Source organism: Dromaius novaehollandiae, chromosome 2 (assembly GCF_036370855.1).
Source record: "Dromaius novaehollandiae isolate bDroNov1 chromosome 2, bDroNov1.hap1, whole genome shotgun sequence".
NCBI classification, from domain to species: Eukaryota; Metazoa; Chordata; class Aves; order Casuariiformes; family Dromaiidae; genus Dromaius; species Dromaius novaehollandiae.
Genome location: NC_088099.1, coordinates 166,492,727 through 166,505,420, shown reverse-complemented (window position 1 = coordinate 166,505,420; position 12,694 = coordinate 166,492,727). Strand labels below are relative to the sequence as shown.

Below are 12,694 nucleotides of genomic sequence, written 5' to 3'. Positions count from 1 at the left end.
TTTCATTGGATTTCATTTCATTTCATTTTTTGAGGCAATACAGCCATACTTGAACACAATATTCAAGGTGAGGGCATCTTGTTAAATAATATAATGTCATTGTGCTACTTCCAGTATTATTCTCAGTTCCATGCTTTATACACAATATGATTTTCTTTTGCTTTTTCAATGCGCGTTGCGGATCTGGAAAGTATTTTCATGGAGATGTCCACATTTGTACTCTGGACTGAAGAATTCAAGTATATCAAAGAGGCTACTGCAAGCAGCTCTACTACAAGCTCGGAAAGGGAGTTCATCAGACAAACCCTTCATTCTTGTTTTCCGTGGTAACACTGGGAGAATAAGTGTCTAATTGTAAGAAATTTCTTAAGGTTGATTTTATTTTTTTTCCCCCACAGTAGGAAAATTGGAGGCCTAGGGAAGAAGGATTTTTCATTGCTGCTGCACTAATCTGAGTCTGAGACAACTCAGCTTAGGTCCTTGCCCTGGCATTGAAAGATAGTGAAAATATTGCTTCACCTCACTATGCTTTTGTTCTCCACCAAGAAAACACTTCCTGACCATGAGTCATAAGAGTGTGAGGTGTAATTCTGTGTTTGCTGAAAATAGGAAAACTCTCCTGACTCAGTTTCTCTAACAACCTCTGTACCGCGACACTAGCAGCATTTTTATTCTCCTGTTATAAAAAAGTGGCATGGCCTGCAACCATGAAGGTGAACTTGGGTCTCTCCTAGAGCAGCGTGGCACTGTCCATGTTGCCCACTGAATGCAGGACGTGGCCTGTGCAGCCCCATAAATGCTACCCAGGCATCGCCTGGGAGAGCACGAGGTGCCACAACTCAACCCAGTGTGAAGGGTGTGCTGACAGTCTAACATGGTGTTTTCTTACAGGGCTAATCCTGCTTTTTGGTGCCAGTGCAGCCTTTTCATGGTGGGATCACACCTTCGGATGCCAGCATAGAGCAACGCTAGACTTACACCCCTTTCATCCCCTTTTCCCCAAAGCTGGGCTCAGTGGCAAGAAAGCTAGAGTTGAGAGGAGAACACTGGGGGGTTTAATAATCTCCTCTACCGCAGGACTACATTATGGCTACATTCACACTGCTAAAAAATGTGCTGACAATTTAATTTAATGCATACTCACAAGCCAATTCTTGAGCATATGCTCTGACGCCCTTCTAGTGCAGACCTATATTGCTGTGGGGCAGTCTGAATGATCCCATTCCTAGGAGCACCTCAAGATGGGCATGTCCAGCCATGCCAGTGCGTGTTTACAACACCCTGTGGTAGAGCCCCATAGGTGTAGGAAAGCCTAGGCTGCTTCAAAACCTCCTCTGCCCAAGCAGATGTCTCCTTCCCTGTCCCCACAGCAAGCAGCTTTGTACATCTAGCATCGGTTTCATCCTGTTGGTATGTGCAATGGAATTCAAAGCACAGCCAAATCAGTTCTGTCTTCACTGAGCTTTCCTGGCTATTTCAAACAATTTGAGGACAAAGTTAACATAAAATGATTCCCTCTCTCCCTTGTATTCTTTGCTACATATATTAGGCTGATTTTTTATATCATATTGATGAAAATCATCAATGATACAAAAATATAGGAGACCTTGTGCCTCCTGCAGGCTCTTGAGAAGGTTAGTTAGAGTGGTAGGTTTCTTGTTTTCCCATATTAGTGTATTTATGTGTACCAATATCATGAGAATATCCATCAACACTGCTTTTATGGGGTCACTGGTAGAGGGGAAGTATTGAATTAGATAACCTTTACATTTCCAGGTTACACTTTAAATGGGTAGAAGAAGAGAAAATAGTTATCTCTGTCTATAAATTTAGAGATAGGCAGACCAGAAAAAATCACTAATGTTTTGAGAAGATCTCTGAAAATGGTGTAGAGAATTACTTTATTAATAACATTGGGTGAAGTAAAGAAATGGTGAGCACAGTGGAATTTTGATCCTTCGGACTGACTTTTAGGGACACATGTCATAATTCAGCCACACTTGGCTTGAGCCCTGTCTGCTTTGTATATCTACAGGACATGAGGTAGGAGGCCAAAAATGGTCCTTCTGGTCTGAGCAATGACCCTGCCATTCCCAATAGGAGGAAGTCAAGAGTCAAGTAAACTGAAAACCTTAATGAATAAGTGGGAAATGTACATAAAAATAGTTTAAACCTTAAGAATAAAGAAATCAATCCAGCTAGACTTAGTATACTCAAAGCAGGGACTAGTTTCAGAGTAGAAGGACCTCAAAGCTCCCTGAGGCACAAAATGAAAGCCTAGAAACTAACACTAAAATGGTTTTATACTCTCTGAGCTTTCTGAAGGTCAGAAGCTACCTGCTCAGGGAATCTACAACATACTGTGTGTGAGGCTATAAATTCTCATTAATTTTACTACTGGTTGGGCATCCCTCACACAACTTTGGAAGTACCCAAAATAAGAAAAAAAAAAAAAACCTGGAGAAAATAAAATAGAAAAAAAAAGAATTCAGTGATTTTCTTTGAAATTGGTTGGAGATCGTATCTATAGCTAGAACTGTGTGTGCATATGTGTATTTATCTGCCTGTCGAGCTATCTTTTCAGAAGCAGCCTATCTCCTGTTTTAAAATTAACTTCTTCCCTCTTACACAAGTGACTCACCTTGAACAGTCTCATCTGGGGGTGAGAAGAAAAATGCCCAAAATGCCAGGTGGTTTTCCTGCAGCCATCCCAGTGACCCCCTTACTAGTAAGAAGAGCTGATAGGGCTAAGCATCCTGACAGATGGTTATGAGCCCTCCTTTCTTTTGTAATCATGGAAATTGCCCCTGTGCGGCCACTGGCACCTTCTACACCGTTTTACTCCATTTACCAAAGAAGCCCTTGTCAAGTCGATCATCTGAGAAGAATATGCAGCATTTTCATTTGATGCTCTGACTTAGGAATTTTCTCCTGAGTGCCTCTTCTTTGCATTTCATTATCCCAACTGCAGGTTTTTCTCCTGAGTGCCTCTTCTTTGCGTTTCATTATCCCAACTGCAGGAATTGCTATCCCTCTTTGCAGGAGAAGGCCGGGATTTAATTGCCATCCTTTTGTGAAATGAATTGTCAGTTTAACTGGCAAAAATACATTTTTTCAGCAGCTTGAGTTGCACACAACTGGAGGCATGGACAAGCAGTCATTTACCCCAGATGTCCCCCTTCCCCAGCAGCTCTCCGATCCCCCATCACCTGCTCCTCTTACTCCCGTACCTTCCCCGTTTCTGATTCGTCTCTACTTCTGCCCCTCATTTTGTGTCCATGGTGTGGAAGTGTAGGGTATCTGATGATCTATTTGCCAAGTGTGGGCTATCAGGTGGAAGTTAAGCATGCGAAAATATAGCAAATGGAGTGTATAAGGCAGAATAAAAATGATACAACATCATCCAATTCATCCATTTCCTGCTGAAAGAGGTAATTACTGTCTTTAGATGCCTTTGGAAGTGCCTGGTTAATATAGGAAATAGAATCCTAGAAAGAAAAGTTGTTAAACCACAGGATACTTCACTCATTTATTTCTTATCTTAATCTTCATTTACCTGTGAAAAATATGTAATTTCTTTTAACTTCATAGAGATCTTGTTTTAATAGTCAAATACCTCAACCCAGACCCCTAATTTTTGCAAGATATAAAAGCTGTTTTATTCCCAACTGCTTACACATTTGAGCCTCTACATCCCTCAGCTGGTTTTAGTGCCACTCTGACAATGAAAAGGACTAATTCAAGATCTATTCTTACATTTATAGCATCATAAAAAATGTTCGGAGCAAAGACTTAATTTGCATACATCATAAAAAATAAACAAAATAATTCGCATAAAAAACGTGCATGTAGCAGTGCTTTGACTGAATGAGGAACCTTGGGAAACATTGTCTTGAGATGAGAACAAGAGGGGGGAGAAGAAGTTACCAAATGTAGGAATGATTTATTGTTTGGGAGGAAAATCTAGGTTTGTGACATACTTGTATGGCACGGTGTGGTGCCCATATACGATTTTCTGGAATTTTATATCCAGAACTTGGAAATTATCCCTGACAGCCTGCCCTGATAGGGTTTTGCTTAGCCATGTTTGCATCTCTTACTACTGCCATATCTACCTTTATTTTGGAAAATAATATTGCTTTATGTTTTGAGACAACGACACGTTGCGATAGCTAAGTAAAGCAGCCTGAAGAGTCGTGCAGCAGACTGTGGCTGTCCTGTGGTCTCCTCACATCTAGCTAATGAGTGTAAACCAAATTGCTGTTTGAATGGAAGAGCCTCAGGAAAGGTTTGAGTCCTATGCCTGAGTTTAAAACTGGGGTGATTTGCTGGTGCTGCAGGAAGAAAAAAAAAATTAATCCACATCAGGATTTATCAGTCTGCTCTGATCCTACCCTAACATAAAGGTTAATGGACACACAAATGCAATGTAATTTGAAGGAGTAGGGGCTTCTGTTCTGCTGTTCTGGCCCAAACCTTCATGTAAAGACAACAGACCCTTCACACCCTTTATCCTGCAATTCAAATGATGAGAAATGTGCCATGCTTCTCACGGTGGGGCTGCGCAATGGTTCATTTTGCATACAACCCCTTTCCCCAAGAAATGGCTGCATTTTGGCAGAGAAGCAACATGTATATGGCTTGATGTTGAGTTGCAACCCACTGGTATAAAAGAGCTCCTCGCAGATTGCAGCTTTATTGTGGGGTGAGTGTGGCGGCAGCTGCTGAGATTGACACGTTCCCAGGTGGCCAAGACTAGAGCAACCCACCGGAGGGTAGAGAAATACTGGGACATTGTCACCTGCCTCTGCCCCCGCTGTCAAGCCGATCTGGGTCCTGGGTCCCTCCCTGAGGTGGCCCCAAGTCCTAGCTCTCAGACTCAGCACAGCTGCAGCCTCTTGCCCAGCCTATTCCTCCTTGCTCCTGGCACCTGAGGTCTTTGGCTGCTAAGAGGCATCTCCATGGAGGAAGGAAAAGGAAACAAAAGCAACAAGAAGAGAGGGAACACGAAGGACGGTTGTGTGTTGTGTGCACTCTGCTGATTCATCGGGCATCGTTAAAAATTCAGTGCTGTACCATGCTTTGTTTGCTCTCCAGCACATGCCGCTCTCTTCTATACAGGCCAGCAATTTTGTACCTGGAAATTGAAATGTTGCACACTTTTAGGATGGTTTTGTACCAGGCTTGGTATCTTGAAACAGAATTCCCTCTAGCCTGTGGCCAACCACCTGGTACAGCAAACGAGCCCGTCAGGTCGGGTGTGACGCTGGTGACACCAGCTAGTAATTTGTACCGTATTACACAGCAGTGCAGGAGCAGCTAATGAAGTGCTACCTAAGTAAATAGTCATTTGCGCGGCTCTGATTAAAACCTTTGGAAGTATTTCCAGCAGAGCATATAGCGCTAATGTAGCTCATTACTGCAAACGGCCAAACAGCGCCAGGAGTACAGGGGACCTCTCCAATCAGCCCTTTGTGGCCGCAGATCTTGCAGCCATAACTCAGCGTGAACATAACCATGAGGAGAAAGGAGTCCTCAAGGTGAGCTCTGCAAAGTCAGTCTGCCCAGATACCATGTCCCTCTCTCCTCAGCCATGTCCCTGCCATCCTGAATTTCTCTGGGTTTCCTCTTTTCCTCCCCGACCTCGTTTTCTCTGTCTATTCTCACATTTTTCTCTTTCCAGGATTAGCTCTTCTTCCTAGACTCTTCTTTGTATTTTTTTTTTCTGACTCTGCTGAATCATGCCAGAGAAACAGAAAACAAGAATATCTAGAACAAAAGAGACCATCCTTTGCCCGGTTCTCCTGGCTTCTTTGCTACAGATAATGCAGAAATGATCAAGTCAAATAAGATCAGCTTGTGAGGTTTCTATCAGTTTCTTCCTCCTATTCACCTTATTAATATTGCAGCTGTCGCACTGTATAATCTCATGTCTTAGCTTTACCCAGGCACACAGCACTCTGTCGATTCGTTTATTTTAATCAAAGTTTCGCCTCATGATATTTTTTCCCTGTCTACGCTGGAACAGAGAAAATGAAATTTCTACAGAAAACACACACACAAATCGTTAATATTTGACCTCTGGAGCGAACTCATTTATTAAACATTTTTTTCATCCCTTCGGGGTATTCAGAGACATAGTTTCTTTGTGTGTTACTTTCGCAGTAATACTATAGCATTTCCCCATGGGCTTCTCTAAGTGATCTCAAGTGTACACTAATAGCCCTTTGCCTTTGGCTTTCATGAGTATAGCACACAATTAGTCACAGGATCCCCTTTGGGTGATGTGATTTTTTTGGGTTTTTTTTTTTTTCATTTTGGCCTATTTTTTTTTTCTTTTTACAGCTTACAGAAAGATGGTTTGTTACTGTGCTTCAGTATGAAGTATAGGAGCCTTCTGCTGCAGCTCTGGAGTTTTAACAGATGGAGAATATTAAACCTTCATATATATATATATGTATTTCGGTGTGTAAAAGGATTGATTGCCACAGAGCAAGACACTAAAGGCTGTTTTTTCCATCCTGAAGCATGGTTCCCTCTGGATGGTAAACAACCTGGAATGACTTTGACATACTGGTTGTCTGCTTGCATCATTCTGGGTGGCAGACACCCGTGTAGACAATTTAGAGATTGAAGGGCCTGGAAGTACGTATTAAAGAAAATTAAAAATGCAATCAAAGCAACATAATAAAAAAGGAACAGAAACCAGTTGCTACACTAGGCACTAAATCTTGAGCTGGGGTGTTTCGGCAAGCTGTTTGACAAAGCTCTACAGATGAAACCTCCATTTATTGGTGGAGAAGGGGATATTTCTGACAGAGGAGGGCATGGGATCATGTCTTGGAGTCATAGGGGTCATACGGCTAAACTCAAGGTCTCTTGGACCAGTACTAACATAAAAATGCTAGAGCTGGCAGCAAGAAGAGCTTCCACTGCTTAAAGGTGGGGCATGAACTGTGCAGCAGTCTCAGTTCTTCACAGCAGCCTGGGCTGTAGGACATGTCCTGTCCTTACATGTCAGGTGGTGCCACAAGACTTTTCCCTTTGGGGAGGGGTAGGAACTGGACTTGTGGAAGAGGACTGGCTGGTTGGGACATGCTGGTATGGCTTTATATGCTCTTCTCTGTCCCTCTCAAATGCCATACGCCTTCACTGTATGGAGTATCTGGATAGCCGTCTTCCACCCCTCCCCTCCTGTCCAGATACAGCACCAATCTCAGCCCAGGTGTCCTGCAAGACCAGTGCTTCATTTGTGCCATCAGGGATGATTTATAAATGTTCTTGGTTAAGCTTTCATTGTATCTCACCAGCCTACTCTTTCTCTCCACCCTATCCTACATTAGCCAGTTTGTCTTGAGATCTATTTATAACCTGTGATTTACCTACTTAAGTATGTTACTTTTTGATTCCTACCGGGCATATGGAACAGATGTCCCTTTCCTAGGGATTTAGCAGTGATTACAAATAATGCAGTGTAAATAAGTTTTCGAAGACCTTCAATTACGTACATTAGCTTGAAGCTAATGATACGTGGGATCAAATTTAAATCCATCAGCCTATAAATTTAGGGACAGAGAGGCCTGGTTAGATCCACAGCTTTAAGAATTGCTTGTGAAGCCAGTGCAACAAGGTGCACCAGATCTTAGAGGCAAATCTGAAGATTTTACTAGGAGCTTTGCCAGAATTAGGATCATAACTCAAGCCTTCATATTTCTACCCCAGATACTACTTTTTCACTCTTGCATTGTCATTTAAAGGGTCTGCAATTTCAGACCCACAGGGGAGTAAAATATTCTTCAACGAACACCCTCTTCAAGGGAAATCACAGGACAACACAAATGTTATGGGTCTGCTTCTGGGGATAGAGGTTATTTTTAGCTGTGGGCTACCCAGGTATTTCTGGTTGCACCTGCCTCAGGTACTTTAGATAAGAGTACAACTGGAGACTGTGACTCCAATGTCTCCTTAGAGCCCTTCTGGTTAGAGTTATAGGAAAACGTTAGAAGATGGTAGCCCTGGTAGTCCATTTTAATAACTCCATTTCTATCCATCAGGCCCATTTTTTTCAAGCTGATCTTTACAATTCCTTTTGTTCCTTCTGCTTTTGTGAGTGAAATCTCAAAATCCTGTTGAATATCTATGCCAGTATACACACACTCATGTGTGTGTGCATACACACATACAAACAAATGTATATACATATACAGGTGTATGCGTATGTGTCTTTGGCCACAGATGCTTTTGCCTTAGAGGTTAGAAAAATCTCAACCTAGTAGCTTTGTCCATGGTTGATTATTAGTGAGAAAAAGGGAGAAGAATGGGCTGATGAACAGAAATACTTTGTTAGCCTTCTCTATTCCTCTTCTTTATGGAAAAAACTTTTTAACTTATCTCAGGGATACTCAAGATAACTGACATATATTGAATATGCTGATTTCTGTTAATCTTGACTGAAGCTACAGAGGAGATGAGAGAGGATTAAATACATACCAGAGAGATTAAAGACATTCTTCTAGTCCAGGAAGGCAAAGTGGCCTTTGAAATCTGTGGGAGGTATGCCTGTGTCCTCCAGCTCAGAATTTGTATCAGATTATTTAATTCATTTTGAGACTGTATATTAACAGGCTTTTTTAATAGTATAGCTTTAATCAAGTAAGTCAATGAGCAGTTTGTAGCAGAAATACTGTGCTCTAATTCTGCTCACTGTGTCATGACCAACCCCACAACTCAATATAAAGTGAAGGTACATTTCTCCCAAAAGAGGATCTGGCCAATACTCTGAAACACTTTTTTCCCCTTTATTTATACTATAGATAGACAAACAGATAGATTATATTTTTTGTATAATTAAATACAGAGATATATCTACATATATCTGCAAAAGGTATTTACATATCTATAATAGATATCGACACATATAGATATAAAAGTGAAAACGGGAATGTTAATTCAAGAGGATATTCTATGGACACACTCAAGAATGAAAGGCAACCTGGAAAATTCCAAAATGTGTTTTTAAATATCATCATCCTGTGCAAGGTGCCCAAATTGACTTTAGAAATATGTTGTTATTAGCAGTTGTTATAATAAGCAGGCTCAACCAGAAGCCATTTCCTAATGGAGTTTCATAATTGCTTGTTGGATATTTCTGTTTTTTGGCTCAGAGCCTTTTATTCTTGTTGCTAACAGAAAAAGTGTAATAACCAGTAGCTGCAGCCTACTGTGGAGGACACCATCCAAGTCAGGAAAATATGTAATGAGCAGTTTTGATTCACATTCTCTTACTCTTTAGAAAATAATTCTAGTCTTTAAAAGGCTCCATGCACCACTTAACTCAGTAATTGGCAAGAGGGGACAGAAATACAACATTCTGCAGGCAAAGCCGCACGTCGCAGATTACTCTGTGAGGAGAGCAGGCACTCTTCTTCACATATTCATAACTGCTTTCTGGTTTTCAGTAACTGTGGGATATCAGCCATTCGGCAGAACCTTGCTCTGCCTTGCGTGGAGGTCTTGTAGGAAAGGGAGTGAGCACAGAACAGGATGATGCCTCCATGATCTCCCCAAAACTTTGGAGTTACTGTCACTTGGGGGTTTTCCGTGCCTTTTTGGAGGGGTTAGGCTGGGCAGGAGCTGAGCAGTTACAGCGCAGGGTAACATGGATGCCTTTCCAGTCCAAAGGGAATAGATTTCCAGACAAAGATGCCCCCAGGCTGGAAGAGTCACAAAAAATGCCTATTGTCAGGACAGCTCCCACCTACCATATGGTGAAGCAGCCTTCAGAAAATCATTGCAGATAAGATGTATCTCACCTGACTTTAGGTATTTACAGCGTAGGTGTCTGTACTTTATACCTGTAGGTGTCTAGGTTCCCATTTTAGTCAATGACACTTAAGATACGGGTCATCTAATCAGACGTAAGCATCTGTGTTATTAAAGGTGAAAAGGACCATGCTCCAAACTCCACTATTGACTAGCTCTCCATTAACCATATAGTATGCTCAGGTCTTTTAAAAGGAACAAAAGATATCATGTATTGTTGCTTTAGCTGCTGTCATTTGTTATCCCAGACACAGGATTTCATAACAAAATGCATAGCACAGCAGATCCTTGTTTGTGTGGCTTCCAACTTCATCTCACTTTTCAGAGAAGCTAAAATTCAGAATAAATTATCTGACATTAAATGTGTTCTGCTAATCTCAACCCTTTGTTTTCAGCGAAAGTCGCAGGTATTAAAAAGCAAAGACCCTGTAGAACTGACAGTCTCTTTCAATTTACTTAACTTTCTGTAGTCATCCAGGAGTTTAAGCTCCAACAAGAATGTCTTTAAGGTATGAAATCTTGCTTTCTAGTTCACTGAATACTTGGAGAGCCTTTTATTGACATTATCTGCACTGTATCTTAAGGGAAGATAGTGAGCGGAGAGGTTTGTGAAATTCATGTCCAAAAATCAGGAAAGCAAACAAACAGAGAGATAAAATATTCTGGACAGGACTAAGTTCAATATTACAAAATGAAAAAGTATTTTTTTTTCCAGTGGGAATGAATTCATCTGGGAATTTAAAACCAGAACTGAATCAGCTAGTTTCTCTGATATTGTCTTATTCTTTATGGAGAGTTAAATTATGGTGAGATCATGAACGTGTTAAGCGATTCATGTAAGAGTATACTAGAATAAACAGATTTTTCTTTAGAAATGGTTTGTTTTATCTCATCTCTGCCAAATCAGGTGCCAAATCTTGGATAGTTTAAGTTTTATTCTTCTGGGAGGAAAGAGGAAACTTTCTATTATTCTAGATTTAGACTCTAATTTGGATTCTGGACACACATTTTCAGTTACTAGAACATGCCACATGTGTCCTGGTGCATCTTGGGCAAAGATATTTAGCCCTTTCCATAGGAATCTTTTTTTGTTTTTTCTTTTTTATGGGGGGCAAAATAAGGATACAGTTTCTCTGATTTGTCCCATACATTCTTTAATTACACTGTAATCTCTTTGAGGGAGGTGTGACAAGATGACACATTGTTTAGAAAAAAGTGGTCAATTCAGGTCAGACTTACTTAACGTGCAAAGCTAAAATCAACCAAAATCTGAGTAATTTTCCTTTAACAGAAGCAGGATAACATCAGTAATGGATTTTTAAATGATTTTCTTTTAGTCTAATCAGGCCTCAAGAATCTTACAGCAAACTATGATCTGATAAAAGTCAGCCAAGCGTGCAGTCCAGCAGTTACACTAAGAGAAATTTTAGCCACCCAAACTTCAGCCTGTCTCCTGTTTGAGGAAGGATGGTCCACTGATTGATTGCCTCCTAACTTAACTCCATGGCTAAACTTTCCAAGAAAACTCTGCGAGTTTCAGCTCCCCAAGTTGTCATAGCGTCGTCTAAATGTCAGGGTTTGCCTTTTGGAGATGTAATCGAAATGCCTGCTCCCTTGACGTCTTGAGACCTGGCATATACTGAGCAGCAAAAGGTGAAGACAATATTATAAATTGAAAGCAAGAAACACGGAAAATACTGTCTGGGTGACATCAAAATTCTGTCTTCAAGGGGGGTACGTTTTCCTGAGTTTTGTTTGGGAAGCAGGGGCCACAGCTTTTCATATATGAAAGCTTTAAGTATCTTTAATAACTCTATTAAGGAAATGGCTAGACCGTACAGTGCACTGCTAGACAGAGGTGTTTGAACAAATTTGGGTAATAGATGCAGCACAGCATTTTCTCTGGTGTAGGAGAGCTCACTCACCTTTGCTCACTGCATCACACCACCCCCTTTTCTGTAGAAATAGCCCAATAGGGTATTTAGAAATACGTACATCATTTGGGGGTCAATGGGGTTCATAAGACTAAGATTTGTTTAAGTCAGTGGAGACATTAAGAGACAGAAGAAAGAGGAACTTCCATAAAACAGCACAGCCAAACTTAACCTAAATGCTGGAGACAGTGGGAGAAATCACCCTCTGGGTATATGTGTTTCTCCCTTGTCCCTAGCCCATACTGGTGCAGATTCACATCTTTGTAGCTTGATTTAGTTCCGTCTCAAGCAATGCTCTGCCTGAAGTCATGAAGACTTTTTTCATTGTTTAGAGTGAAGAATTTAGCCCAGGATGATGTAATTAAGAAAAAAACTTGCTGCAGAATATTTCCTAAGGATTTTTGTCCTTTTCTGGCACCAAGTTCAGAGGTGATTTTGCTAGATTTGTTTTTTCTTTGCAAATCAGTCTAGGGGTTTTTTTTTTGTGGTGGTGGTGGTGGTGGTGGTGGTGGTGGTGGTGGTGGCGGCTCATTTGTTTTGACAAGAGAGCTTCTGGTGTTAATTCTCCATCACATTTGTTTGTAGATTTACTCCACTTTCCATGCACTTTAATGTCTTAAACACTGGCAGAATTCCTTGTGGTTCTATGTATAAGATGACTGCATTAAAAAAAAAAAAGAGGAAGAATAAATGTAATAACTATTGAGCTGAATATTTTCAGCCTTTAATCTGACATTGATTTAAGCCTCACAATGAAAATATAAGTGAAGAACGCAAATGAATTTGCTTACATAAAACTCACTTTTTATTAAAAGTGATAAGCAAGGTCTGGGAGAAACCTTATATGTAATTCCTCTTATTTTTTTTATTTCTTTTCTTGGGAGGCCTGACAGTTTGCAAGTAACAGCTGGGACCTTAGCAGTCTGGCAGTAAGAGAT

General features: G+C 40.8%; 1 protein-coding gene across 11 annotated transcripts in view; it reads left to right on the top strand.

Annotated features, from left to right (window-relative positions):
- Positions 1-12,694, top strand: part of TSNARE1 (t-SNARE domain containing 1) — a 474,003-nt gene that overhangs the window by 364,791 nt on the left and 96,518 nt on the right. The gene's annotated exons all lie outside the window — the stretch shown is intronic.